The sequence below is a fragment of the Sebastes fasciatus genome, chromosome 11 (genome assembly GCF_043250625.1).
Source record: "Sebastes fasciatus isolate fSebFas1 chromosome 11, fSebFas1.pri, whole genome shotgun sequence".
NCBI classification, from domain to species: Eukaryota; Metazoa; Chordata; class Actinopteri; order Perciformes; family Sebastidae; genus Sebastes; species Sebastes fasciatus.
Genome location: NC_133805.1, coordinates 12479147 through 12492193, shown reverse-complemented (window position 1 = coordinate 12492193; position 13047 = coordinate 12479147). Strand labels below are relative to the sequence as shown.

The 13047-nt window shown below is 40.4% G+C and overlaps 1 long non-coding RNA gene across 2 annotated transcripts in view; it reads right to left on the bottom strand.

The window, feature by feature from the left end:
* Nucleotides 1-12886, bottom strand: part of LOC141776886 (uncharacterized) — a 42861-nt gene extending 29975 nt beyond the window's left edge. Inside the window, exon 1 of one of the 2 annotated variants that reach the window (XR_012595815.1) lies at nucleotides 12787-12886. This is a non-coding gene — a long non-coding RNA (uncharacterized LOC141776886). Of the gene's footprint in view, nucleotides 1-3651; nucleotides 7361-12786 lie in introns of those variants that run through there. The other variant, XR_012595817.1, reaches the window with a different exon arrangement.
* Between the last annotated feature and the right edge of the window lie 161 nt (nucleotides 12887-13047).

Sequence of the window (13047 nt, the reverse complement as noted above, 5' to 3'; positions counted from 1 at the left end):
TATTAAAGGCATTCTTGTTTACACTTAGAATATAATAAAATCTAATATAGCATCAGAAACTATGGCCTCACGTTATGCAGCGCCTACACACTGGAACATGTTGAAGCTCTCCTTTTGACATGTGACCTGTTTTTATCATCAGTTACATGATCTGATATTATCTTTTTCAATGCCCTTGTCTAAATCAAATTATTAATTTGTATTAATATTGAACTTTAGGCTGCACATCAACTAATTAGAAGGTCATTAGATGATGTGCTGCCTTATGTTCAATAATAATAATTTCATTTAGACAATGAAATTAGACCTCTTTTCACATCATTCACAAGAATTTCAAAGTGAAAAGTGGTATTTCTTATAACTTTTTCCCCACCCCGCTGTCCCACATTAGTGTTTCTCCTGCATTGTTTCAGTCACTGTTTATATTTCAGTGACGTTCACACAACATGCCCACATGTTTGTGTTGTGTTTTTACAGTATCTCTGGGAAGAAGAAGAGGACAAACCAAACAGGTTTTTGCTACGTCAATGGGCAAATCAGCACATTGTTCAGGATACAAAAAAATAGGGAAACAATTGACTAATTAGAAATAATAAAGTGGATTCAGCTTTGTAAAACTGTTATCTTCTCAAATCGAGCAAGATGGTAAGCACTGAATGTGCATGTGATTGGCTGGTTGACTGCTGGTACTTCCTTGTTGCTCCTATAGCAGATAAGAACAGTGTATCGGGGTGCGGTATGTATAAAACACAGATACGCACATATAAACAAACACGTATACTGCAGGCCCTGTTTTTATTAAAGGAAGACGAGTAGAAGAATTCTTAAATGTTAGAACTATAACAAATTACAACTATTTCATGACTGAAAATGCTTCAATAGGACAACCTGAAAACACACCTTTTTAAGCAACATGCCGTCTCCTTTATACACTTTCACTTTAACCTCTGGGAGCTGCCCAGTGCCACAACAGTCTTCTTCTGTTCCCCTTTCAGGACACTCTGCACTGTTGGCCCTGGTTTCTACTTTAACGTTTTAAGTAACTGTTACTTAAAAATAGTAATAGAATTGAGAATATAGAGTTGAATGACTTAAATACATAATTTCTTTTAGCCAGGACCAGCACTGCAGCACCTTGCCAGCCTCTAATTGGCTAACTCACTCAACTTGATCTGGGTTTGTTTAATGACAAATAAAACATCCGCCACGTTCTCTTCACCATTTTTCATGGCATATGTCACTAAACGCGTCTTCGCTTCAGCAGTGGTTAAGTTGTCTGGACAAGCTGAGTTATCTGCAGTCAAAACTGTCACTGGACAAATGTGGATCAGTTGACTGCAAGTTACGCCATTTTCTCTTCTCTTTCTTTTTCATTATGAGTAGCTTTATTTTACATTTTAAGCAACACTGAGTGATTCCACTCATCATGCAAACAAATCAAGGTTCACAAGTGGAACGGGAGTACTACTTATAAATGTTAACTGACAATATTATGTTGTTTCTTTCTTGTCTCTCACACTCTGTCGGGGATGAGGTCGCCTTCAGGACTCAAATAGGAGCGTTTCATGTTTGAGTCCTTTTCTATCTTCAGGAGGATGTGCAACCCAAAACCTGGCTTCTCCTCACCTGAACCCATCCGAAGCAGGGATCATCCTTTAAAGGCAGCGCTGTCATGGATGAACTGAAGATGACACCTCAGGCATTACGCTTCCTGTCTGGCCTAATTTATGAACTGTACCTCAAAAACGTTTTTACTTTATTACTTTACAGGTGATGTGGAACCTGAGTAGAGGTGAGCTGACACCCAAAAATCTGAATAATAAATCAGCTTCCAAGTGTAAGGCCGGCCTGCGCTGACAGAATGTATAAAAATGCACTTTTTCTGTTCAAAATGAACCGTAAAGGGATATTTGTCAAGTATTTAACACTCTTATCAACATGGGAGTGGACAAATATGCTTGCTTTATGCAAATGTATGTATATATTTATTATTGGAAATCAATTACCAACAAAACAATGACAAATATTGTCCAGAAACCCTCACAGGTACTGCATTTAGCATAAGAGATATGCCCAAATCATAACATGGCAAACTCAAGCCCAACAGGCAACAACAGCTGTCAGCTTCAGTGTGTCAGAAGAAGAAGAAGAAGAAGAAGAAGAAGAAGAAGAAGAAAGAAGAAAGGCACTTTATTAATCCCCGAGGGGAAATTCAATTTTTTCCCTCTGTTATTTACACAGTACACACAGGCCCGAAATACACACACATGCACAAACAGGACCTACATGCATTAATGGAGAGATGGAGAGATGTCAGAGCGAGGGGGCTGCCCCTGACAGGCGCCCCGAGCACTTGTCAGTGTGCTGACTTGACTATGACTTGCCCCAAACTGCATGTGATTATCATAAAGTGGGCATGTCTGTAAAGGGGAGACTCGTGGGTACCCATAGAACCCATTTTCATTCACATATCTTGAGGTCAGAGGTCAAGAGACCCCTTTGAAAATTGCCATGCCAGTTTTTCCTAGCCAAAATTTAGCTTAATTTAGGAGCGTTATTTAATCCCTTTGTGACACGCCAGTATGACATGGTTGGTACCAATGGATTCCTCAGTTTTATAGTTTCATATTATTTCAGTATCTTCATTCTAGCTTTAAAACTGAGCCCGCTACAACCTAAAAAGTTTTGTTAATGTGTTAAAGAAATTAACGGCATTAAAACTAATTTGCATTAACATGTTATTATCGCGTTAACTTTGACAGCCCTAATAAAAATATATTTTTTAGGATGAAAATGGATCATATGTTTTGCATGTGTATGTCAACAACAAGCAATGCGTTTTTTTGTGCCGTTATGTCATTTTAAGTAGCATTTTAAGAAAGGTATTGCATTTTGTGTTTATTTGTGAACAAGACACATTTAGAGTTTTCTCAGTTTAAATAATTGAATTAAGTGAATGATGAAGAACACTAAATAAAAAAATGGAAACTCTAGTCATGATAACGTAAAATGCTGAGTCGAACAGTTGAGCAATAAATTGATTCTACTGCTGACTAAGTACAATAATTTGGCTTTCATTGTTACTTTCAGCATTCAAACTCCAGTTCACTCAACTTAATTCATTTCTCCACATTAAATCGCTCAGTTAACACTGTGAAGGTGCAGTTGTTAAGGTGAAAGAACATCATTCCTCATTCATTTTCCTCATTCAAATTTTCCCAGCTGCTCTATTGTGAAGGTAAATTTCCAAAGCCAAACCGCTGGAGAGGCACCCACGATCACATCAATAACTTCCCTCATTCTCTCACATGCATACACGCACACACAAACATACTCTCACACCCACACATTCACACACACACCACACCTCTCGTTTCTGTGCAGCCCTGCCCCCTCCTCATCCTCCTCCCTGAGGCTTAGCTGTAAAACAACAGGGGAATCAGCCATAGTGACACGGCGTCCCCTGGTACTTTTCCACAGATAACATGTAGTGAGAGGTAGAGTGTTGCAATATTGTGTTTAGATTGACTTTGCACATTTATTGCCTCCCATTCCACATAGCCAAAGGTAAACCATATGCTCAGTTCTTCCTGCAGGATAAAACAGTAGAAATTAAAGCAAACAAAATGAAGATTTAAAAGCGAGCCAGACCTTGTTATGCCGGTGCTGTCAGACGAGCCTTATGGTGACAAATGTTTGTCTGTCCATTAATATATTTTCAATAAACTCCGACTGAGAGGTGTGTGTTGTCCAGACGAGCCCCAGACAGCGTCACACTATCACTTTCCATATGTCTCGATGCACACAGTGGCCAGCTGACCTTTCCTCTGCATGTACAATCCATTTAGCCATTCATAACTGAGGATGCATTCTTTGAAGTGCAACAAAGCCACCATTCATTTATCCCCTCAGAGCATTTCGTCTGTGGTTGTACCACGAGGACGAGTCCCTGTCCTCAAGTGACCCGAAACCAACGAGATGATCCAAATATTGTGATTCATATTTTGGTCAGCGTTGAGGAGGAACACTGCAAACTGGCCTGCTTTTGCCTTTGCAGACACTCTCAGGAACTCATTGCACGGTCAAAATGTTGCATCTAAATGTTAATGAATTGTCAAGGTTAATAAGCATGCTCGATGTAACATAATTCACAAACTTTTTCTCTTGTTGATTCATTGCTGCTATGATCTCCGTGGAACCGCAATGATTTGAATTTGTTCCTATGTTAAAGTTCTCTGTGCACCTGTAACAACAACAAAAGCTCCAGCTTTGACAAAATGTGGTGGACCCTTTTAGTAAAAAAAAAACCCAACAATATACCAATACAAAGTAAGAATATAAAACACATTTATTTCACAAGCCCTGAGAGGAAACTCGATGGCCTAATATGAAACTGAGTAGAAGCACGTCCTCTCTCTGGTGCCGAGCACAGATGTGAGAATAATGAAGAGCAGGGTTCCTGTTTGATGTTGAAGGAGCAAAATGTACTTTTTCATGCAACTTATCTTCAACACGCCACAACAGAAGACATGCAGATAAAATGTGTTTTGAAACATTGACAGATAGAGTGAACCATGTTTCACTTTACAAAAAGCTGCCAGTCTGATCTGAGTTAATTTAAAAACATGTTATAATGTTGCCAGTGTTCAAAAATAAATATATGCATGTCAGAATACTGTCATATATATAAACTGGTGACCAAACCAAGATGGTACCTTTTAAACCAAGATGCCATCAGGCTTCGGCATGATAGTAGTTTTACACTTTTACAGTAGGGCAGCAACTAACGATTATTTTAATTACAGTTTAATTTGCTAATTATTTTCTTGATTAATTAATACTTTTTTGGTTCATAAAATGTCAGGAAGTATTTAAAATGACAGTTTTAATGTCAATTTTTTTCAATGTCAATTTTCTAAAGTTGATGTTTTCAAATAGCTTACTTTGTCCGATTGATATATAGATATAAAAACAAAATTACAGCCTCGCGGTTGTGTGCCTCCGCCAACCATTCAAGTTCAGTGGGCAACCTCCGTGTCTGAAAAGTGAAGCCAATGTGGAAGCATTCTATTAGCCAGCAGGGGGCGACTCCTCTGGTTGCAAAAACAAGTCTGATTGTATAGAAGTCTATGAGAAAATGAGCCTACTTCTCACTTGATTTATTACCTCAGTAAACATTGTAAACATGAGTTTATGGTCTCAATCGCTAGTTTCAAGTCTTCTTCAATACAGCATGATGTTCATTTAGTAAATTATGGTCCCATTTAGAGTTAAATAGACCATAAAGCAGGGCATGCTTTAGGGCGTGGCTACCTTGTGATTGACAGGTCGCTCCCGTGTTTTCTGGTCTGGGTGTTTTCCGCGTTTTCATCTTACAACTTTAACCCTTTCAGAGTGTGTTTCCATTTTATGAAAGTTAACATTTTTGGTCGCCTGAAAATGTCAGCATTCGGTTGTACTTTGTACCTTCTCGTGTCACTTTTGGTTGCAAATAACCAAGACGGCGAGGGCCAAAATACCGAACACGAGGCTTCAAAACTGTAGTCCACAAACCAATGGGTGACGTCACGGTGACTACGTCCACTTCTTATATACAGTACAGTCGGTCAAGTTGTACTTTATATCCACGTTTGTCCAAAATGTCCACCCTTCATCATTTTATCATGTTGCGTGAAATTGTCAAAATTAGAGTATGAATTATTGGGTTAGGGCCAAAAATGTGTTTTGTGAAGTCACAGTGACCTTTGACCTTTGAGCACCAAATTCTAATCAGTTCACTCTTGAGTCCAAGTGGACGTTTGTGTAAAATTTGAAGAAATTCCCTCCAGGCGTTCCTGAGATATCATGTGCACGAGAATGGACGGACAGACGTACGGATGGACAATCCAAAAACATACTGTCTCAGGCCTTCGCTGGCACGGAGGTATAGCATAGGTTTTTGCTTGAACTTAAACTATTAATCCACGATTGAAATTGTTGACAATTTATTTTCTGTAGATCGACTAACTCTTTCAACTCTCCAGTGTTTCGTATTGTGTTTCATGTCAGGTTATTGACAACGTGATAACAAAAACACAACACTTCAGTATATTTGATGCATCCGGGCCACCTGGAGTTCACCGGTTATTATGTAAAACTGCATACCAGAGGCAGTTTAAATATATACTTCACACTAAGTCCCACGCAGGATGCATGAAAGCAGCTCAAAGTTCACTATGTTTAGCTCACATGGACGTTCCGTATTCAGTGTTTCATGGGTTGTGTGTGCAATGTATACCTCATCAGCAGCTGCTGAAAAGTGACACTGAACTTTGTGCTATAAATAATTTGATCACAAACAAGCTTCATATTATCGTTATTTTTTGCCTTCCTGTGGCACTTTTGTGGGACATAAAACAACAGTCTCATTTATCTTGCAAATTTGTTTTTCTCTCATGCTGCTTCCCAAATTCAAGTGCATGCTCCTGGTTGACCAGAAATGAATACTTCCCTCTTTCCCCCTCAGGCTACGTGTCTGCAAACACTGAGCAAGTTTTAGAGTCATATTTTACTGGTGTGACCTCTGACCCCTGTCAGGCAACCATGTGCCTGGGTCATGTTTTGGGACAGGCACGTTGATATCCGTCTACGTCTAGGCCCCGGGTCAGAGGAGTTCACGAGAGGGGGCGGGGGAGCTCTTGTTAACACATAGCACAGGCTCTTTCACTGGCCAAAAAGGAGAGGGGAACGGCAACAAATTTGTTCCAGGGTTGGCTGGAAAAATCCCGTGCAGTGTTGTTTTCATGACATGCATTCTTCAGATGGGCCATCTGTTGATTTGTGGGACAAAGGCACACATAATCAGCAAGAAACGATAAAAGATTTTTTGCTTTTGATCTTTCTGCAACTTTTGTATGTTTGTAAAAAAAATCTTTTTAAAGGGGCACTCCACCAATTTCACTGATAGACTAACAGTTTACTCGTCAAGGTTCAGGCTGTTACAGGCTCATACACCGTTCACAGCTATACCTATGAAAAGTAATGCACTGTATTTCGTATACATCCCACAAAATCAATTTGTATATAATCCACGCAATCATGAACCAGGAAGTAGAAATAGCGATATTTGTACTGCACCCGTGTGAAACCAGAAGTGAACGTTGATTTATTCGTCAGATAACTTCCGCACTTAAGTTACGCCACCTCCGGTGTTATTTTAACCCAAACAACGATCTTTTCCTAAACCTGACTATGTCGTTTTTTTTTTGCCTAAACCTAACCAACTTGTTTCCTGTGAAGATGGTACTTTATTTTGAAAAGACTGGTGTGGAAATTGACACGTGCGTCCCATGTTGCTGGACATCGGCAGGAAAATGCATAACAATTAGGAATAACTTTTACCATACGAACCATTGCGCGAAAATATTTTGCTCCTCAGTCAGTGAAAACTGTTGAAAAATATCTTCTGTGTCTTTGGAGGAGCTTTTTAAAGAAAATAATAACCCCAATGATGTCATATAGTGATGCAATCACTTTAGTGTATAATCACCTGAAATAAGAATCATTGTGTTTTGTTACCTTAGAATGAGCCGTTTATATCTAGATACATAGCGGGTCCTCTTCATGGTCGTGTCTGGAAGGGAGTCCACAAATCTGATCTGAGATCTGCAAAAACTTGCAAAAACTCTCGTGAGATTTGCTGCCCGACGACCTATCCTAACCTTAACTATTCGAGGTCAATGCCTAACCTTAACTATCTCGCGAGAGTTTCCCCAGTTTGCTGGCTCCCTATAGTCTCTACCCCTTTTTCACGGAGCCGACCGCCATGTTTCTACAGTAGCCCAGAATGGACAAACCAAACACTGGCTCTAGATAGGGCCATTCGCATTTTCGCGTCAGCCACCGTAGCTCTCCTACGCACTTGGCACCCAGGAGAACTTTCAGTTGTTTGCAATCTGCAACCTCACCGCTTTAGAAGTGCAATAATAAATCACTTTAATGCCTATTTAATTGCTTTGAAATTAACCCTTTAATCCAGTGGTCTCAAACTCAATTTACCTGGGGGCCGCTGGAGGCAGAGTCTGGGTGAGGCTGGGCCGCATCAGGTATTCCACAAAAAAAGTTTTGTTAAAAAAAACAACAATCTTCTCAAACGTCATTATTAACAGTTCTTTAACTTGAATGGGTTCTTCTGAACATGAACTGTCCTGAACATTAATGGAACATTGAAGAACATGAACGGTTCTTCTGAACATGGCCTCTATTGCGTCTCCCACTTTTCCTGAAATTGTCTGTGCTCGTCACCAACCTTTCTCTTCACTGCAGGCTTTGAAAAAGACATGATTGGGGCTGTGTGACAAGATATATATTCATTCCACTTGGTGTCACTCCGCAATAAAGTTGTGCCTGCTGTGTTTGTGTTGCTCTGCAATTACACCACCAAACCGCTAGTTGGCGGCGGCGTCTCTATGAGTTTCCTTCTTCTTCTTGTACTACAAACAGAAACTGAGCGGAGTTGGAGCTAATAACTGTTGAACCACAGAACTTTTACATTACTGCAACGCCGAAAAGAGAAAATATATCTGAGTGGATTTGTGTGAACAAACATTGAAAAGATGGAGGCAGAGAGAAGTAGAACTTTCTGTGGTTGTCCGGGGTCCTGGCCGCTCAGCATCGCTGAGAGACTGGACCAATCACAGCTGTTGCGGTCTGCGTCGCCGCGACGTGTAGTTACATTTCTGGAGAGGTGCACGTCAGGCTACGGCGTCGATTCAACGCAGAAGTATAAATCAAGCTTTAATCGAGTTTATGCGATGTTACACGGGCGCCGCCATAGTTGTTGTGAAATGTTTCTCTGCTTGCATCAAGCCCGGCCGATTGCCCGCCCCCGGGAGCCATATACCCCACTGTGATTGGTAGGTTCGTTCAGCTCGGGCTCGCGCAACAAAGGGACCTTCCACGGCAAACTGCCATTCACATAAAACTCGCGGGCCGAGGGCGCCTGGTTAGCTCAGTTGGTAGAGCGGGCGCCCATGTAACAAGACTTGGTCCTGACCGCGGCGGCACGGGTTCGAATCCGGCCTGTGGCCCTTTCCGCATCCACTCTCTCTCTCCCCCCTTTCCAAGACTCTATCCACTGTCCTGTCAATAAAAATGAAAAAATGCCCCCAAAAAAAACTTTATAAAAAACTTTATAAAAAAAAAAAAAATTTGCGGGCCGCACTAACATTAAACTTTCATATCAAGGTGGGGGCCACAAAATATCGTCTTGCGGGCCGCAATTGGCCCGCGGGCCGCGAGTTTGAGACCCCTGCTTTAATCCATCTCTGTGACCAACAGCCACAGCAGACACATTTGCACATCTGCCTTCAACAGATTGAGGTGAAATATATATTTTTTTGTGGTGTAGAAAGAATCAGACTTTCCTTGCAGGAAAACAAACAAACAATCTGGCCAACATTTGTTCTGCAAATCAAACCAGACGCGCCATGTTTGTGTGATTATGTTGATTAGACTCTTAAATGTGTGTGTGTGTTTCTGCTCTAGCTTATCTGCTATTGCACTGCAGCTAAATGTGACGTTAAAGATGCAGCAGCGATATGAGCAAGGAAAAGGCTGACTGATCAAATCTATGCATCCTCTTGCCTGCAAATAAACAACTAAACCAGGAAATCGGACGTTTGTTTTCTGCCGTGACTCTCCTACTGCCTGAACAAGTTTTCTCTTCTCATTCAGACCAGAAAGTATCGCTCATTTCAAAGGATGTGAAGATGAACAACCCACAGAAACTTGGGCCACTAAAGATAACCGCAGGGGAAAAACATCTAGAGTGAAAACATTAACTAGAAATAGACCTCTTTGTTGCCATAGCCACCTGAACAGCTGTAATTTAGACCTGTTGAGCTGCACTGCACATTTATTTCACAGGAAAAATTCAGCGAGTTTTTTCATTTTCTGCATCATAAAAGCATAATGATAGGAAACTTTGCTGTTTCTCCACTAAAAGCTTATTTTGCACAGTTTTATGTGTGGGTGAATCTAGCATTAATACATTTATAGAAGACTTCTGTGAGCAATAAACAAATATAATTTTACTGTTACTTGTGTTTAATGTTGCTAAATATGACCTACACATTGTAATATGCATGCACAAGACTAATAGTAATATTGAGCAAATGTATGCAAAACAAAAGTGAATCAGTGAAGTCTAAATGTTATATTTCAGTGATGAACACGGTCCTCAGTAAAGTCACAATTACCAGCTCTAGTTCTCAATTACTGTGGTTCTGTTTTTTTCCTCCCACTGAATCGTCTAACCTGCCTGAGTGTTTGTTTAGCAAAGCCTCGTTGCAGCTCACTGTGAGAGTGAAAGGTGAAGCCAACAGATGGTAATTCTATATATTCAAAAACAGCCGGAAAACACAGAAAAACCCTCTTGTTTTTCACTATTAGATATGACTGAATCAGGAAGTGAAATAGGGGCAAAATCACCATGTTGTATGTGCTTGCTTACAACGTCATAATTTCATTTTCAGAATAGAAGTAATTTGAAAACATGAGTAATGCTTAATATTTTGTTAGATGCTGTATGATCACATGCACTGTCGCTTCCCAGATAAAGTTTAACACACTGTGCAGGGGACCTGAGCTTATGTACATATGAATAGGTTACAGAATAGATGAACAGAAACCTGTGTAGTCACCGAAGAACTAGTAAGGAACGCACCATTTTTCTTAAAGGGACACCAAAGAAAAGCAAAACAAATACTGATTTTGTGCCATTTAGCAGCTGATTTGGAGTTAATCAGGAACAAATCATTAAGAAGTGGTTAGATATTATAGGATCATGTCATTACACACCGGTTCATTAACATAATATACTACATACTACTACGTCATCTTTTCATTATATTATTGTATTCACATTATTAATATCAGGAACTTCTTGTTAGTTGTTCATGAAAAAGCAGTGAGTTCCTGATTTGTTGACTCATTCATCGGTAAGTACTCAGGATTTTGTGTTATACCCAGATGAATATACAGCTGTGCTGGTGAGACAGGAAGTGGTGGGAACACAGTCGAGTGCAAGCGAGCCTTTTGGAGAGTTGAGGACTTTACACACGCTCACACACATTGCTTTGTATAACCTATGTGTGACATTAAAAATGTGACGTTGATAGCGGTCACCGCATGCACGAAAGGCTGCACTTACTCTCAGATGTGAGATCAACTAATTATCAGTATTGCAGAATTCCCCAGGAGGCCAATAAAATGTTCACTGTAAACTTACATAAAACATACTTAAAGTGGCAGTAGGCAGAATGTTTTTGGCATTATTGGACAAAAATTCTATAATAACCTTTCAGCATATTGTAATTCAAGTGTTCTGAGAGAAAACTAGACTTCTGCACCTCCTCATGGCTCTGTTTTCAGGCTTTCAAAAATCTATCTCGCCAATCTCTTTGGCTAATCACAGGTCATTTCAGAGAGAGCGTTCCTATTGGCTGTGCTCCGGCTGGTGGGTGGTGCTTGGTATTTCCTCAACTTATCTCAACATGGCTGCCAAGTCACAAACTTTCTCATTTTACAGCTAAACGGTACACTACAAGATGTTTCTGAAAACATTTGAGGCTACAAATAGGCCAGTTTCCTCCCGGGACCACAATCCTCACGTGTTTCTCCCGATTCATGGCAAACTTTTACACATTTTTTTCCTTTTTGTTATCTCAAACTGTTTATGTGTATAAGCTCTACTGTTTCCACCCGGACGGCGATAGAGCTACACCTAATGTTGAGATGCTTGTGGCACAACGCGCTGCACCCAAAGTTAGTCTTGGCTCGAGTCAGTGCCACGACGTGCCACGACGCGCCGTGACGCTTGCCATTAGAAATAATAGGTTTCAGAGCGCAGCGGTGCCGTTGTCGTGTTGCGTCTGAAATGACCTTCAGGGAGTGAGAGACGGAGAGAGAAATGGAGAGTACTACGAGAAAGAAATACTCAAGCAGGGGCAAAAAATTAATGAATTAATGAAAACTGATGAATATTAATTTATACCAGAGATTCACACAAATTCACGCCAGAGGCCTATATAACATAAAAATACTGTTGCAGTGTACTTAATATGTTGTTATTTTCATTTTTTAAAAGTCACCAGAATGCAGGAAACAAAGTCTCTGAAACTTTCTGGAGCAGGACCCCCCAAATCCCCCTGCTTTGGTTTTCATATCCTCCCTATTTTTTAGATCTCAAGGTTGGCAAGTAGGCATCCCAGTAACAGAATATTGATTCATATTTGATCAGCGCTGCCTAGTTTGACCGTTTGATCAGAGTTGGCGAGTGATTGACAGCTGCTCAGAGACGGCAGGCTCCAGCTCGGCTCTGATTGGTTGTTTTCCTCCGGACTGTCAAATCTTGCAGATGCCATTAGGAACACCGGAGGACACCGCAGGACACCGGAGGACGCTTTTCAAATTACCTGTCTCATGCACTACTGTCAGGATATAGTGACCGTTTTATAAAAATAACTTTTTAAAATCATATATTTTCTCCACTTCTACACACTGCTGCTTTAAAAGACAAAGTATTCACATATAAATATTGCCAGAATGATGTTCTTCTGAATCAATTGAAACAGATACAGCATATACAGTTAAATCAGCAATGCAACTTTAAGTTTAGCTGCTAAAATGCAGCTATAACCAGAGCGATCAAAAAAAAAAACACATGACGGAGACATGTGGTGGTGGGTGGTGGGTGGGGGTATGTTAAAGAAGAATTTAAAATTATTATAAGATAAGATGACTGACTTTTCTCAACTCTTCCGTGGCACCTCAGGCAGGTTTACAGCCGACAACATGCTCTCATATTCCCCACGGTATTTATAACTCGGTCAGCTGACCTTGCACTTGGACGCCACCACTACACAGGGGGGATTAACCTGCTAGGAAACAAGCTAGTTAAGGGCTAAAATCTCACACACATGCAAATGCATACAAATATGTTCAATGAAGAAGTGTGATTGAGTAAAAAAGGTTATATAGTAAAATATTGAAAGTGGAGGGTAAAAA